The following is a 15,741-nucleotide window of genomic DNA, read 5'->3' as shown; positions in this document are numbered from 1 at the left end:
AAAATTACCCCCAACTGAGGATCTCTGATCTAGTAAAATGTTCTGTGCATTATAGGAATTCATCCTTTCTGGTTCCTACCACATCAAGTATTAGAAAAGTTTGCATCTCAAGCATTCATTCTTCTATCTGAACAGCCTTAATCATTTGGACAGTTATTTGAGCTGAAATCTATTCCAGTGTATTGTTGACCCAACATATACACTTTTCCCTCTTAAAAATGAACAACTTTTAATCCCTCTTCTACTTTCAAATATTTGGAGGCATCTATCATGTTTGCTTTCATATTCTCTTCTCCATCATAAACTTCCCCAATTTCCTTAGCCCACACTCTCTATATGATTTCTAGATCTCTCATTATCTTTGTCTTCAGCTTGTAAGTGCTTTGATTTTGTTAACATCACTCATACCAATGTTAGTCCCCTTACCCCCTCTCGGCAGGTAAGAAACTTGTAAACCAGAGGGGTTATTTTATTTATTCAAGTTCACATCCATAGAGAGGAGAAGGGGTGCGACCAGGGCCAGAGCCCCTAATTCTTTTCATACCACAGTCATTCACACCCTCACAAGCAAAATGAAAGTTGCTGGGAGTGGGAAGAGTTGTTCCTCAAAAACTAGCAATAGTTTTTCCAAATCAGAATTTCCTTCAAAACCAATGGGAAATTGACAGGACAGAAGCAACACACACCATCCATTAAGATTCCCTCAGAACACTATCGCCTGGGTTCCCTTGGATACCCACCACCTGGGTCAAGCTGTTGCAAGAAATTCCATAAACCAAGTCACCTAAGTCTTCACTCAAGTTCCTCATCTCCAAATTAGATACATTAGTATCACTTGGCTTTTAATGCAGCACAGAGAGCTACCAATAATATAAATGTTCAATCAACATTATTATACTTAACTGTAATTACAGGTCAAAGTATTTTTCTAGCTTCTTCTCAGCCATGACACTATATATCATGGATATAACATAAAGGGTGATGAGATGGCTAAAGGAAGAAGACAAACATGTAAAGTCAAAGAACACGTATATTCAAGTAAGTCTGGGTTTGCTAGATGCCAGGTTTTGTCTAGAGAGCACATCCTGGGTGTAACCAAAATCTTCACTTCAAGAACTTGTGAAAGAGAAGCAAGGGATTTAGAAGATTTTTAAAGTACAATGGGAGCCGCATGTCAGTAAACAGCCATTTCTATTGCTGTTATCTCTTGATCTCAAGAAGGCTTTTGCTTTTGGGGTTTTGTTGGGGGTTTTGGGGGGGCGGGGTGTGACTGCTAAGTCAGAATCTCCTTAAGCTGAGAAAACAAGGACAAACAGCCCACGCTCAGAACCAGTTCATTTTATCTCCGAGTTGGGAATCTTAAGTGACTGATGACCAAAAGATGGTACTACTTCTGAGGATCATTGATTACTATTTTAAAGCCAGTTTGCTTCATTTCAAATTTGAACACACTGACAAAGAAGGTTCTCTGTGACACAGGCTCCTCTATATCCTTTGTCACAGGAAAATATTTTTGTTCATCAGGGTTAAATTGGCCTGTGCATGCACCTCTTATGCCTGTCATTTTTGCTTTTTGCACCCTGCCTTATTGTAAAGCCTCCATTCTGCCATGAAGTCAGCTCCTGATCATTCCAACCCAGTAGGCGATTTCCCTACAGTGACCTTCCACACAGGAAGTCCTGAAGAAGACCAGGTGTTCCTTCAAAAAGAAATGTGCAAAATTCATCTGACTCCCATTCATTATTTTTCACACTGTGCCACACTGCTGAGGCCCAGGCCTTGCTGGTTCTTAATTTGGTTGCCCAGTTCTCCTCTACTGCTGGAGGCCTTTGAAGTTACCAACAACATGCTCTCTGATGCCCTTGGAGAGCAGCATTGTGAGGTGTGATTTGCTGAGTATACTCAGTATACTGCAATATTCAACTCTATATTGGCACGGCAACAGTTTGTAGGCATTTGGCGCAAGAGACAGAGACGTGTATTAATATAATGGATATGTGTGAAATGTTAGCTACTCATTTTAGACTCCCTTCTGATTTGAGGGGAAGCCCCATTTTGAGAGTCTTGGCTGGAGACAGGGTTTTGACTCCAACTCATCCTTGGCAGTGATGGCACCAAAAGATGGTACTACTTCTGAGTAGTACCACATAGAATCAACCAATGTGCTGCTCTTGTTCAGGACTGAGGAACTTGAGAGTTTGCTTCTAGACTAGAAATCATTCACAGCAAAGACAACTTGAATGGAGAAGTCAGCCGTGAGAACAGACCATGCCTGGGGCAGCAAAGCCAAGAGTGACATATAATTTTTCCTGCAGCCTAATTTTGGTTGTGTTTTTCTACTGAATAGAATGGTTCAACTATGTATCCAGCCTCCTTCTCCAGTCTTTCAATCAATTCTGGGAGTATTCCAATCCTTTCAATAAATATCCAACGTGGTACCATCCTGACTAGCTGCCTGACCTTGAGCAAGTCATCAAACAGTACCTGCCTCTAACATGCTTAGCAGAATGCCTGAGGCACAGTAAATGCTAAATAGATGTCACCTATAGTCCTTTCTAAATTATTAAAACCCTAAATTTTTAGAAAAGAAACTTTGAGCTGGAATCTAAAGGATGAATGAGTTAACTAGCAAAGATGGTCAAGAAAAGGCATTCCAGGCCAAAAAATTCACAAGACTAAAGGCTCTGTGGGCGGGAGGAAATATGGCATGTTCAAGACCAAGGGCCAAGGGGAGATTGGTATAGCCTCGGGCTGAGAAGGCAGGGGTGAGGTTCTACAGGACTGACAGGAGATGTCGGTATGTGTAAAATATCCTAAGTGTGACCAGAAAGCTTTAAAAACACAAGCAAAGGCATTCAAGTAATTTTGCCTGAGGAAATAGGCATCTGGCTACAGTTAGAAAAACAGATTGGAAAGAACAACAAATGGTTGCAGGGATATTAGTTAGGCAGCTATTATAGGCACCCAGGTATAAGATACTTATATACTGAATTACAGACAGGTTGTGGAGATGGAGAGAGCTGAGTGAACTGAGGTACTTAAAATGATGTCAGGTTGACCAGACTTTAGGTCAGTTAGTTGTAACGAGTGAAGGAGAGGGAGGTGGTGAGGACAGCCCTCATTTCCCTCAAGGTTTTCCTTTTTCAGAAGGAAGGCCTGGTGTACGTGAGAAGAAATTCAATACATTTTATGCACATATACTTCTGAGATAGCAGTTCTCCTAGCACATGGATCTGTAGTGTGCTTTAGCATTGACAAAGCATGTTCATACTCATTTCTTATTTCACTCTCATTGAGGCATGGAAGGCCTAGATAAACGATGTATTTCTAGATGGCAAAGCTAGTATGCTAGAGAATTGGACAGAGAGCCTACATTTTCCATTTCCTGGTCCCGTGCATGTCTGTTACACAGAACTGACACATTATCTCCTTCCGAATGCCCCAAAGAATGCCAACAGACTTCAACAGTTTATCTTCTAAACACTTGGTCTCTGACTCAGTGGGCTGCATTTAGTGAACATATATGTTATCTGGGGTGCCCCAAATTTCCTGATATCAAGGGGAGACTAACCAGACTGCAATTTTTGCATTCTGTCTACAAAATTATGATGAAGAAAGAACTTTCAGGATAAACACCCTGAAATGGCAGTTTTCTTAATGAGAACTATCCCATGCTTTCCTTTCTGTGCAGGAAAGGAAGATAAATGTTATCCACAGGGGCAGTAGATAACAGAATACATTTTGGAATCAGAAAAATCCAAATTAATTCCAGTTTGCCAGTTACTGGTAGCTCGGTGATGTAGAGGAATTCCCTGAATCATTTTTTAAATTTTCATCTGAAAATGAGAACTATAGCAGTAATCTTCTAAGGATATTTTAAGGTTTAAGTTTGATTATATAGGTACAGATTGTTACAGTGGCTGACAAAGACTGAGGTCACAATAAATGGTAGTCAAAATGAAGGTGGACACCTTTTGTGGGAACTGGCCTTAAATCTAAAAGTTTACATTACATGGAAGAAAGAAAAAGAGGCTGGGCACATCATCCAGTTGTTTCAGAGGAATTTGGGTGATTTCAAGGTCAGTTATGAGTCTGAGAAAGAGACCTAGATGTTTCTGAGGGAATCAAGGTTACTGTTTAGCCTCCCTTTCAACATGTATAATTAACTAGTGTGCTATCAGCAACACAGAGCCAGAAGCCTTGGTTCACCTAAGAGGAGATTATCACCACAAATGAACCTGTAAACTCAACAGATCACATGCAGAGCAAATGTCATCTGGGGTAGGTTTGAGTTTTTCTGTAACTACACAATGTCAACATAGATTCCCATGTCCGTGTGGAAGAGAAATGGCCTTCAGAACTTCAGAGAACTTGGCAACAACTGAGTCTCAGGAGAGTTTCATCATTTCTAAACTTGTGGTGATTACTAATCTCAAAGGCTCTGGCACAACAAGCTATCCTGTCATGGATGTGATTAATTAAAATATAAGTAAATACCCCTTAAAATATAAGCATCATCACCTCTCTTTTATATTCTTTATCTAGAAAGTTTGGGGGTGCAAGAATACATATAACTAGGGTGTTAAGTCTCCTTCTACTATTCAGAATCCAAGATTTCTAGATTTATTCATGAATGTATTTCTTCATATTTAATGAACATGTAGAAACCAGGATTTGTGCTAAAAACTATCTTAGGTACACAGACAAGTGAGACATTTTTGCCATCAAGGAGCTCCCAGTCTAGTGCGTGAAATAGAGGCATCAGTTCAGTTCAGTTGCTCAGTCGTGTCCGACCATTTGCGACCCCATGAATCGCAGCATGCCAGGCCTACCTCTCCATCACCAACTCCCGGAGTTTACTCAAACTCATGCACATCGAGTCGGTGATGCCATCAAGCCATCTCATCCTCTGTCGTCCCCTTCTCCTCCTGCCTCCAATCCCTCCCAGCATCAGGGTCTTTTCCAATGAGTCAACTCTTCGCATGAGGTGGCCAAAGTATTGGAGTTTCAGCTTCAGCATCAGTCCTTCCAATGAACACCCAGGACTTATCTCCTTTAGGATGGACTGGTTGGATCTCCTTGCAGTCCAAGGGACTCTCAAGAATCTTCTCCAACACCACAGTTCAAAAGCATCAATTCTTCAGTGCTCAGCTTTCTTCACAGTCCAACTCTCACATCCATACATGACCACTGGAAAAACCATAGCCTTGACCAGATGGACCTTTGTTGGCAAAGTAATGTCTCTGCTATTTAATATGTTATCTAGGTTGGTCATAACTTTCCTTCCAAAGAGTAAGCATCTTTTAATTTCATGGCTGCAGTCACCATCCGCAGTGATTTTGGAGCCCAAAAAAATAAAGTCTGACACTGTTTCCACTGTCTCCCCAACTATTTCCCATGAGGTGATGGGACCAGATGCCATGATCTTAGTTTTCTGAATGTTAAACTTTAAGCTTAATAGAGGCATGGAAATTGTTTTGTTTTTTTTTTTTAATTTCTGAAACTCTGTTCCTTTGGTAGTACTTAGTAAATAATTAAATGAGAGTAATTTCAGCAAGGTAATGCTCAAAGTCCTTCAAGCTAGACTTCAACAGTACATGAACAGAGAATTTTGAGATGTTCAAGCTGGATTTAGAAAAGGCAGAGGAACCAGAGATCAAATTGCCAATCCGTTGAATCACAGAAAAAGCAAGGGAATTCCAGAAAAACATACTTCTGCTTCACTGACTACACTAAATCCTTTGACTGTGTGGATCACAATAAACTGTGGAACATTCTTAGAGAGGTGGGAATACTAGACCACCTGACCTGCCTCCTGAGAAGCCTGTATGTAGGTCAAGAAGCGACAGTTAGAACCCAACATGGAACAACAGACTGGTTCCAAATTGGGAAAGGAGTATGTCAAGGTGTATATTGTCACCCTGCTTATTTAACTTATAGTCAGAGTACATCATATGAAATGCTGGACTGGAAAAAGCACGAGCTGGAATCAACATTGCCAGGAAAAATATAAATAACCTCAGATATGCAGATAACACCATCCTTATGGCAGAAAGTGAAGAAGAACTAAAAAGCCTCTTGATGAAGGTGAAAGAGCAGAGTGAAAAAATTGGCTTAAAATTCAACACTAAAAAAACTAAGACCATGGCATCTGGTCCCATCACATCATGGCAAATAGATGGGGAAACAGTGGAAACGGTGACAGACTTAATTTTGGGGGCTCCAAAATCACTGCAGATGATGACTGTAGCCATGAAATTAAAGGATGCCTGCCACATGGAAGAAAAGCTATGACAAACCTAGACAGCATATTAAGAAGCACGAGACATTACTTTGTCAACAAAGGTCCATCTAGTCAAAGCTATGGTTTTTTCCAATAATCATATATGGGTGTGAGAGTTGGACCATAATAACCTTCCTCTCCTATTCACCTCTAGGAAATGGGAGCCCAGATTCCCAACCACTGAGGTGTGCAGTATGACAAACAGATTGCAGAGCTGGCTCTCTCTGGTGGCTCATGACTCAGGAAGTTGGTAGAGAAATGTCTATGGAAACTAGACAAAATGTATGAAGCTAAAGAACTGACTTGTAGTATTTTATAATTCCTCTAAATAATTAAATAAAAATGAAAATTTTTGTCTATATTTAGCCAAGCCTAATTTCCCATCTTGAAGGAAAAAGAAAACAGTCACAATTTCACACTGAGAGAGCAAAATGGTAGGCCCAACTTTATACATCAGTTATACCATAGACATATTTATTTTCACACATTGAAAGAAAGACTAAATAAATGAATAAGCAATAATAAATGTATGAACTCTGGGCATGTGAAGGAATTTTCACAAAGGAAGTCAGTTATAATACGTTATGTAAGAGGAAATCTTAATTCCTGATAGTACCAGATTAACTGAAATAATAAGCAGATTCTTTCTTGGTTTTCCGTGTCAAAATGGCTTATGTCTATGGTTTTAGACATAAAGCCGTAATCTATATAGATAAATTTCTGTTCAGAGGAGTCAAATGTACCAGATGCTTAGTCTTCCCGATACTACAACTACTAGAGGGGCAGGAAGCCAACTTTGATTTTCAAACCCAGTGGCAAACTTAAATAAACTTTCCTGTGGTCCTGTGCATTTCTGCCCAGATAAAAACAAATCCTACCTATCAAGTTATAGCAGATAGAGATGCCACTCTTCCTTAACTCAGGCTACACAACATAATCACCATATGAGACTTTAAAGACTATTACTCCTGGGTCCCAACCTGGACAAATTAAATCAGATTCTCCATCATATGAGACTTGGTGACATGTATTTTTTTAAATGCTTCCCAAGTGCTTCTAATCTGCAGTCTAGATTAAGAAGTACTGAAATTCACTCACACCTCCTGGTCAGCCAGAATACAGGGGCAGTAACCAACCATGCTTCACAAACTTCAGTGTGTATACAAGTCATCCAGGGAGCTTGTCAAAATGCAGATTCTAATTCAGCAGGTCTAGGCTGGGGCTGGAGAGTCTGCCTTGCATACAAGCTCCAAGAAATGCTGCTGATGCTGTCTGTCCACACACCTGTAGTAGCAAGTGCTAAACCATTCATCAACTGTGGCCTTCCACAGCAGCTAAAAAAGAATGGACCTCTACAGAGACATCTTCAGGGTTGACAAGAGCTGGCCATATCAGTTGTTCAAGTAGCAAAAGTCTTTTGTTCAGCTAGGTAAACATCCATGGCTTTGAGCTCCCCAACCTGGCTAGCCTAGACTTTGTCCCAGGAAGCTCCACATGCCACAATCAATCTAGCAACTACAGTGTTCAAGTCTGCCTCATTAGGGAACCTTTGAGACTCTGCTTCAGCACTGATTTTTTTTTTTTTTTCCCTTTTTGATTGTTCAGAGTCTACAGAATTGGCTATTAAATCTTTTAAATGTGACTCGTGAGCACCCTACAAAGATATGATCTCTGGATGGGTCAAGACCTAGAAAGCTACCCAATTGCTGTCTTGAATTGGTATTAGGTTGAAAGATGATCTATTCTATCACTAACATAACTGAGTTTTGATAAAAGACAACATGAAATCAGCAGGGTCTCAGGACAACAGACAAATTGGGTGAAAAAAACATGAACTGGAGTGAAAAGAAAGATCTAACAAAGGTGAAAATAATGATCTATTATGCAAGTTGATCATCAGCAAGGAGATTGAATGAGAGGAAAACCTCAGTTTAATTAGGGATTTGACAGAAGTGAAAAGAACAGGAAACATTTGTTCTACTACCCTTGACATAAATCAGAGGCCTAGCTAAAAAATTATGACAGTTTACTGGCAATGTATTTTAAAAGGCTTTGCCATACTCTAACAAACAAGTAATTGCAATGCACCATATGTATTACAATAATCAGCTCCCCTTATAGCTCAGTCAGTAAAGAATCTGCTTGCAATGCAGGAGACCCGGGTTCGATTCCTGGGTCAGGAAGATCCCTTGGAGAAGGAAATGGCAACCCTTTCCAGTATTCTTGCCTGAAGAATTCCCTGGACAGAGGAATCTGACAGGCTACAGTCAATGGGGTCACAAGAGTCAGACAAAACTTAGTGATTAAACCACCATCAAAATTTGAATTAAACCACCATCAAAATTAGAGTATTTAGTTTAAAAAATTTTTTATATTAGTACTTATTTTTGTTCAATTATTATTTTAAATAATTTTACTGATAAGTAGCTTTAACTCAGTGTTTCTAGTATGTCAAGAGTTTTAAGGAAAAACTACAAAAAGTCCTAGATCTTTATTTTTTGTATATTTCATCCCAGCCTAACTAATCAAGAAGCAAAATAAGAAAAACAAGGAAACTAAAGTTAACTGAAGATGTATGCCTGGGTTCTTAGGAAACTTCTTCAGAAAAACAATTCTGAGATTACTTGACAGCTGGACAATGCTAGTTTAGAATAAATCTACAGTGGTAGTAGGTCCTCTGTTCTAATGCTGCAGTATTTTTATTAGTTTTAACTCTCTAGTCCAGGGCCACTGAATGAGTATAACGTATTAGCTGCAGATAGTGTGTTTTTAAGGCATCCAAAAATCTGTCCATTAGGGTTGACTTTGTAGCCAGTCTCCCAATAAGTCTGGGTGCATGGCTTTAACAAGCTAGGGCCATCTATCATGTACAGTACTCTGAATGATTTTTGTTTCCACTTACACTTATGTTAACTTGTACTTTATCTTGACTTTTTTTTAGCACCACCACATTGCTAGTGATTTCTGACTTTCTTTTTCCCTTTTTCCTGTGGATTTAAATCCAATACTGTGTTATTGGTAAAATACTTGACAAAAAGAGGCTTTTAAAGCTCAGAAACATGTATGGCAAATTATCTATAACCAGAAAACTATTTCTCACAGCTTTCTCCCCTTTCCTGCAAGGGCCATCCCCCTTTGCTAGCACTTCTAATATCAGGACGTGAAAATCCTCCCACCATATGTCAGAGATATTTGATCTTTTTCTGTCTAAGCCTGTGGTAGGGCTTACAGTTCACACTGTCTGCTATGTCTGATTCTTCCTCAAGGGAGTCTGATTGCACATTCTAACTGGCCTAAATAGACTTTAGAAATAGTTCCTCCTTGCTAAACTCAGAAAAGAAAGATCATGAAGAATTAAAAGAGAAACACAAGCGGGGTCCTCGTAACTAAAACGAAGCCCTCTGTATGACCAGCTCAGCTATCTGACCATCTGCAACTCTCGGAGCCACACTTCAGTTGTGCAATCACCCATCTCAAATACAAGCAGAAATCCAGTATCAGACTTGCCAAACATGGGAGAGATGGGACACAGAAGCAGGCCTTTCCAACCCCCTGCTTACTGCAGACAGAAATCTATCTGAAGCCTAAAATGTGAAGTTTTCTAGTACACTGAATAGGAAAATGTTTTAAGAATGTAACACAGTATTAAAAAAAAATTCCTTGAATTGTATAAATCCTATGTCCAGATTCAAAAGAAACAAAATGTCTTTGCAACATGCTGCTCTCAAACAGGATGCAGTTTCCATTTTCCTCTCCACTTGGTCCCGACTAGCCAGCAGTGCCCTTCCTACTGTTGCTCAGAAAGAATGGTCCTATGATGGCAGATGAGATCTTTGTGGCTTCTGGGGTAATGTTTTCTTATTATGTTTTTAACCCTAGCAAAGACTAATTTAACCACATGTTGTCATCTTGAAACTGCAGACAGCTGGGACTTCTAGTGAATAAAATTTCTTTCACGCCCATTCAGAGCCCCATCTGCCTCCCTGAGCAAATTTTGAAGGGTATATTTTAATCCCCAGGCAATAGACACAGACTGACTGAGGTGGTATTCAGTATTGAGCACAAATGCAGAAGAGAAAAGGCCTCCACTCGAGCCAAGATTGCTCTCCACTAGGATCAGGATGAAATCATGTCAGAGATATTAAAGAAAATAACTGGGTTGTAAGGACACCTGGCTGAGTAATATTGTACTGAAGGGAGGAATACACAGGCTGGTCAGACGTGCAATCAGTGAGGCTTTGGAGGCAGGAATATTGTGCACCCCCTTCCCTCTCTCTCCCTTCACCTTCCGCCTTCCCAGACCATCCTCCAGCATTTAGCACTGTCAGATACAATGTGTATGATTCAGCCTTTTCACAGAAAACCAGAGTTCTGCCATTCTACCAGAAAGGAAGAACAGGCAAAGGAAACATACAAGTGACCGACACTGAAAGGTCTTTTGCATTATGTATTCTTTACCAGTGTCTTAGAATGTATCAGTTCAGTCACTCAGTCCTGTCCGACTCTTTGCGACCCCATGGACTGCAGCACGCCAGGCCTCCCTGTCCATCACCAACTCCTGGAGTTTATCCAAACTCATGTCCATTGAGTCAGTGATGCCATCCAACCATCTCATCCTCTGTCATCCCCTTCTCCTCCCGCCTTCAATCTTTCCCAGTATCAGGGTCTTTTCTAATGAGTCAGCTCTTCACATCAGGTGGCCAAAGTATTGGAGTTTCAGCTTCAATATCAATCCTTCCAATGAACACCCAGGACTGATCTCCTTTAGGATGGACTGGTTGGATCTCCTTGCTGTCCAGGGGACTCTCAAGAGTCTTTGCCAACACCACAGTTCAAAAGCATCAGTTCTTTGGCACTCAGCATTCCTTATAGTCCAACTCTCACACCCATACATGACTACCGGAAAAACCATAGCCTTGACTAGATGAACCTTTGTTGGCAAAGTAATGTCTCTGCTATTTAATATGTTGTCTAGTTTGGTCATAACTTTCCTTCCAAGGAGTAAGCATCTTTTAATATCATGGCTGCAGTCACCATCTGCAGAGATTTTTGGAGCCAAAAAAGAATAAAGTCTTCCACTGTTTCTCCATCTATTTGCCATGAAGTAATGGGACCAGATGCCATGATCTTAGTTTTCTGAATGTTGAGCTTTAAGCCAACTTTTTCACTTTCCTCTTTCACTTTCATCAAGAGGCTCTTTAGTTCCTCTTCACTTTCTGCCATAAGGGTGTGTCATCTGCATATCTTACTGATATTTCTCCCAGCAATCTTGATTCCAGCTTGTGCTTCATCCAGTCCAGCATTTCCCATGATGTACTCTGCATATAAGTTAAATAAGCAGGGTGACAATATACAGCCTTGACGTACTCCTTTTCCTATTTGTAACCAGTCTGTTGTTTCATGTCGAGTTCTAAGTGTTGCTTCCTGAACTACATAGAGATTTCTCAAGAGGCAGGTCAGGTGGTCTGGTAATCCCATCTCTTTAAGAATTTTCCACAGTTTCTGGTGATCCACACCGTCAAAGGGTTTGGCATATTAATAAAGCAGAAATAGATGTTTTTCTAGAACTCTCTTGTCTTTTCAATGATCCAGCTGAGGTTGGCAATTTGATCTCTGGTTCCTCTGCCTTTTCTAAATCCATCTTGAGCATCTGGAAGTTCACAGTTCACGTATTATTGAAGCCTGGCTTGGAGAATTTTGAGTATTACTTTACCAGCGTGTGAGATGAGTGCAATTGCGCAGTAGTTTGAGCATCCTCTGGCATTGCCTTTCTTAGGGATTGGAATGAAAACTGACCATTTCCAGTCCTGTGGCCACTGCTGAGTTTTCCAAATTTGCTGGCATATTGAGTGCAGCACTTTTACTTCATCATTTTTTAGGATTTGAAATAGCTCAACTGGAATTCCATCACGTGCACTAGCTTTGTTCATAGTGATGCTTCCTAAGGCCCACTTGACTTCACATTCCAGGATGTCTGACTCTAAGTGAGTGATCACACCATCATGGTTATCTGAGTCATAAACATCTTTTTTGTATAGTTCTTTGTGATTTTGCTACCTCTTCTTAATATCTTTGCTTCTGTTAGGTCCATACCATTTCTGTCCTTTATTGAGCCCATCTTTGCAATGAAATGTTCCCTTCGTATCTCTAATTTTCTTGAAAAGATCTCTAGTCTTTCCCTGTCTATTGTTTTCCTTTATTTCTTTGCATTGACCGCTGAGGAAGGCTTTCCTATCTCTCCTTGCTATTCTCTGGAACTCTGCATTCAAATGGGTATGTGTTTCCTTTTCTCCTTTGCTCTTCACTTCTCTTCTTTTCACAGCTATTTGTAAGGCCTCCTCATACAGCCATTTTGCTGTTTTTCATTTCTTTTTCTTGGGGATGGTCTCCATCCCTGTCTCCTGTACAATGTCATGAACCTCCACCCATAGCTCATGAGGCACTCTATCATATCTAGTCCCTTAAATCTATTTCTCACTTCCACTGTATAGTCATAAGGGATTTGATTTAGGTCATACCTGAAAGCTCTAGTGGTTTTCCCTACGTTCTTCAGCTTAAGTCTGAATTTGGCAATAAGGAGTTAAAGATCTGAGCCACAGTCAGCTCCTGGTCTTGTTTTTGCTGACTGAATATGCCTGTTTACTAAAATAAGCTTCTTTGCAACAAACAAGAAGAAATGAAAACTTCAAATGGTGGAGTAGGAAGGTCCTGAGCTCACCTCTTCCCAGAGACACCAAAATTACAATAACATACAAACCAACTTTATCAAGAATGACTGCAAGACTGGCAGAACAGCTCTTCTACAACAAAGGATATAAATAAATAAACACACACACACACACACACACACACACACACGGAGATTGCTGGGCAGGGGCAGGGAGGTGATCCAGCCAGGACACACACCCTCAGCACAGCGATCAATAAGTGTGAGGGAATTTCACAAATGTAGAAGTTCTCCCTAAGGAGTGAGAAGTACAAGCCTCTGGGTGGACTCCGCAGTCTAAGGTACTTGCTTTAGGAAGAGGAGCTCCATTAGCATCTGGCTTTGTAAACCAGCAGCAGGGTTCTCATGCAGAACAGCCAGTAGGCTATAGGAAATGGAGGACTGCTCTCCAAGGGCTCCTACACAAACTCATTCACTTTAAGTCTCAGCGCAGAGGCAATAGTTTGAAAAGCCCCTTTCTACACGAAGGAGATTCATTTCACTAGCTTAAGTGTGAAGGAATAAGGAGCAGAGATCTGTTGGAACTTACTCCAAAGACGGAAGCACCACCAGGCACTATTTGTTTGCTATTCTTAAAATTCTTCTACCTAGATGGCCCAGCACCAGTGGGTGCCATTTCTGACATCCACCATCCACCTTGCTAGCACCACTCACCTTTCCCCAGAGTCTGCTTGCTGACCTGCCCTGCACATCTGGCCTGTCCAGGCTGGTACCCCTTCAAAGTGGCTCCCAGCCCACCACACTCAGGAGGCAGATCAGCTGATTCTATCAACCACACAAGGTGGCTTTCACCCCCAGGTGATCAGCCTTGCCCACCAGCTCATGCACAGCACACAGGATCAGGACCCACAGTCAGACAGTCAGGGACCAGTCCCCAAAACCAGTTTAGTTCAGGAGAGTTCAACTGCTAAGTCATGTCCAACTCTTTGCAACGCCATGAATGGCAACACACCAGGCTTCCCTAAATATCATCAACATCCAGAACTTGCTCAAACTCATATCCATCAAATTGGTAATGCCTTCCAACTATCACATCCTCTGTCATCCCCTTCTCCTCCTGCCTTTAATCTTTCTCAGCATCAGGGTCTTTTCAGATGAGTCAGTTCTTTGCATCAGCTGGCCAAAGTATTAGAGTTTCAACTTCAGCATCAGTCCTTTCAGTGAATATTCAGGACTGATTTCCTTTACATTGGACTGGTTGGATCTCCTTGCAGTCTAAGTTACACTCAAGAGTCTTCTCCAACACCAAACTTCAAAAGCATAAATTCTTTGGTGTTCAGCTTTCTTTATAGTCCAACTGTCACATCCATACATGACTACTGGAAAAACCATAGCTTTGACTAGATAGACCTTCGTTGGTAAAATAATGTCTCTGTTTTTTAATATGCTTTCTAGGTTGGTCATAGCTTTTCCATCAAGGAGCAAGCATCTTTTATTTTCATGACTGCGGTCACCATCTGCAGTGATTTTGGAGTCCAAGAAAATAAAGTCTCTTACTGTTTCCATTGTTTCCCCATCTATTTGTCATGAGCTGATGGGACCAGATGCCATGATCTTAGTTTTCTGAATGTTGAGTTTTAAGCTATTTTTTTTTTTCACTCTCTTCTTTCACTTTCATCAAGAGGCTCTTTAATTCTTCTTTACTCTCTGCCATAAGGGTAGTGTCATCTGCATGTCTGAGGTTATTGATATTTCTCCCAGCAGTCTTGATTCCAGCTTGTGTTTCTTCCAGCCCAGCATTTCTCATGATATACTCTGCATATAAGTTAAATAAGCAGGATGACAATATACAGCTTTGATGTGCCCTTCTCCCGATTTGGAACCAATATGTCATTCCACATCCAGTTCTAAATGTCGCTTCTTGACGTGCAGACACATTTCTCAGCAGGAAGGTAAAGTGGTCTTGTATTCCCATCTCTTGTACAATTTTTCATATTTTGTTGTGATCTACACAGTCAAAGCCTTTGGCGTAATCAATACAGCAGAAGTAGAGGTTTTTCTGGAACTCTCTTGCTTTTTCGATGAGCTAACAGACGTTGGCAATTTGATCTCTGGTTCCTCTGCCTTTTCTAAATCTATCTTGAACATCTGGAAGTTCACAGTTCACATATTGTTGAAGCCTGACTTGGAGAATTTTGAGCATTACTTTCCTAGAGTGTGAGATGAGTGCAATTGTGCAGTGGTTTGAACATTCTTTGGCATTGCCTTTCTTTGGGATTGGAATGAAAACTGACAATTTCCAGTCCTGTGGCCACTGCTGTGTTTTTGAGATTTGCTGGCATATTGAGTGCAACACTTTCACAGCATCATCTTTTAGGGTTTGAAATAATTCAACTGGAATTCTATCAAGTCCATTAGCTTTGTTTCTGGTGATGCTTCCAAAGGTCAACTTGACTTCCCATTCAGGATGTCTGGCTCTAGGTGAGTGATCATACCATCATGATCATCTGGGTCATGAAGATCTTTTTTGTATAGTTCTCCTGTGTATTCTTGCCACCTCTTCTTAATATCTTTGCTTCTGTTAGGTCCATACCATTTCTGTCCTTTATTGAGTTCATCTTTGCATGAAATGTTCCTTTTGTATCTCTAATTTTTTTGAAGAGAGCTCTAGTCTTTCCCAGTCTATTATTTTCCTCTATATCTTTGCACTGATTACTGAGGAAGGCTTTCTTATTTCTCCTTGCTATTCTTTGGAACGCTGCATTCAAGTGGGTATATCTTTCCTTTTCTC

The sequence above is a fragment of the Cervus canadensis genome, chromosome 4 (assembly GCF_019320065.1).
Source record: "Cervus canadensis isolate Bull #8, Minnesota chromosome 4, ASM1932006v1, whole genome shotgun sequence".
NCBI classification, from domain to species: Eukaryota; Metazoa; Chordata; class Mammalia; order Artiodactyla; family Cervidae; genus Cervus; species Cervus canadensis.
This window is presented reverse-complemented; position numbering follows the sequence as displayed.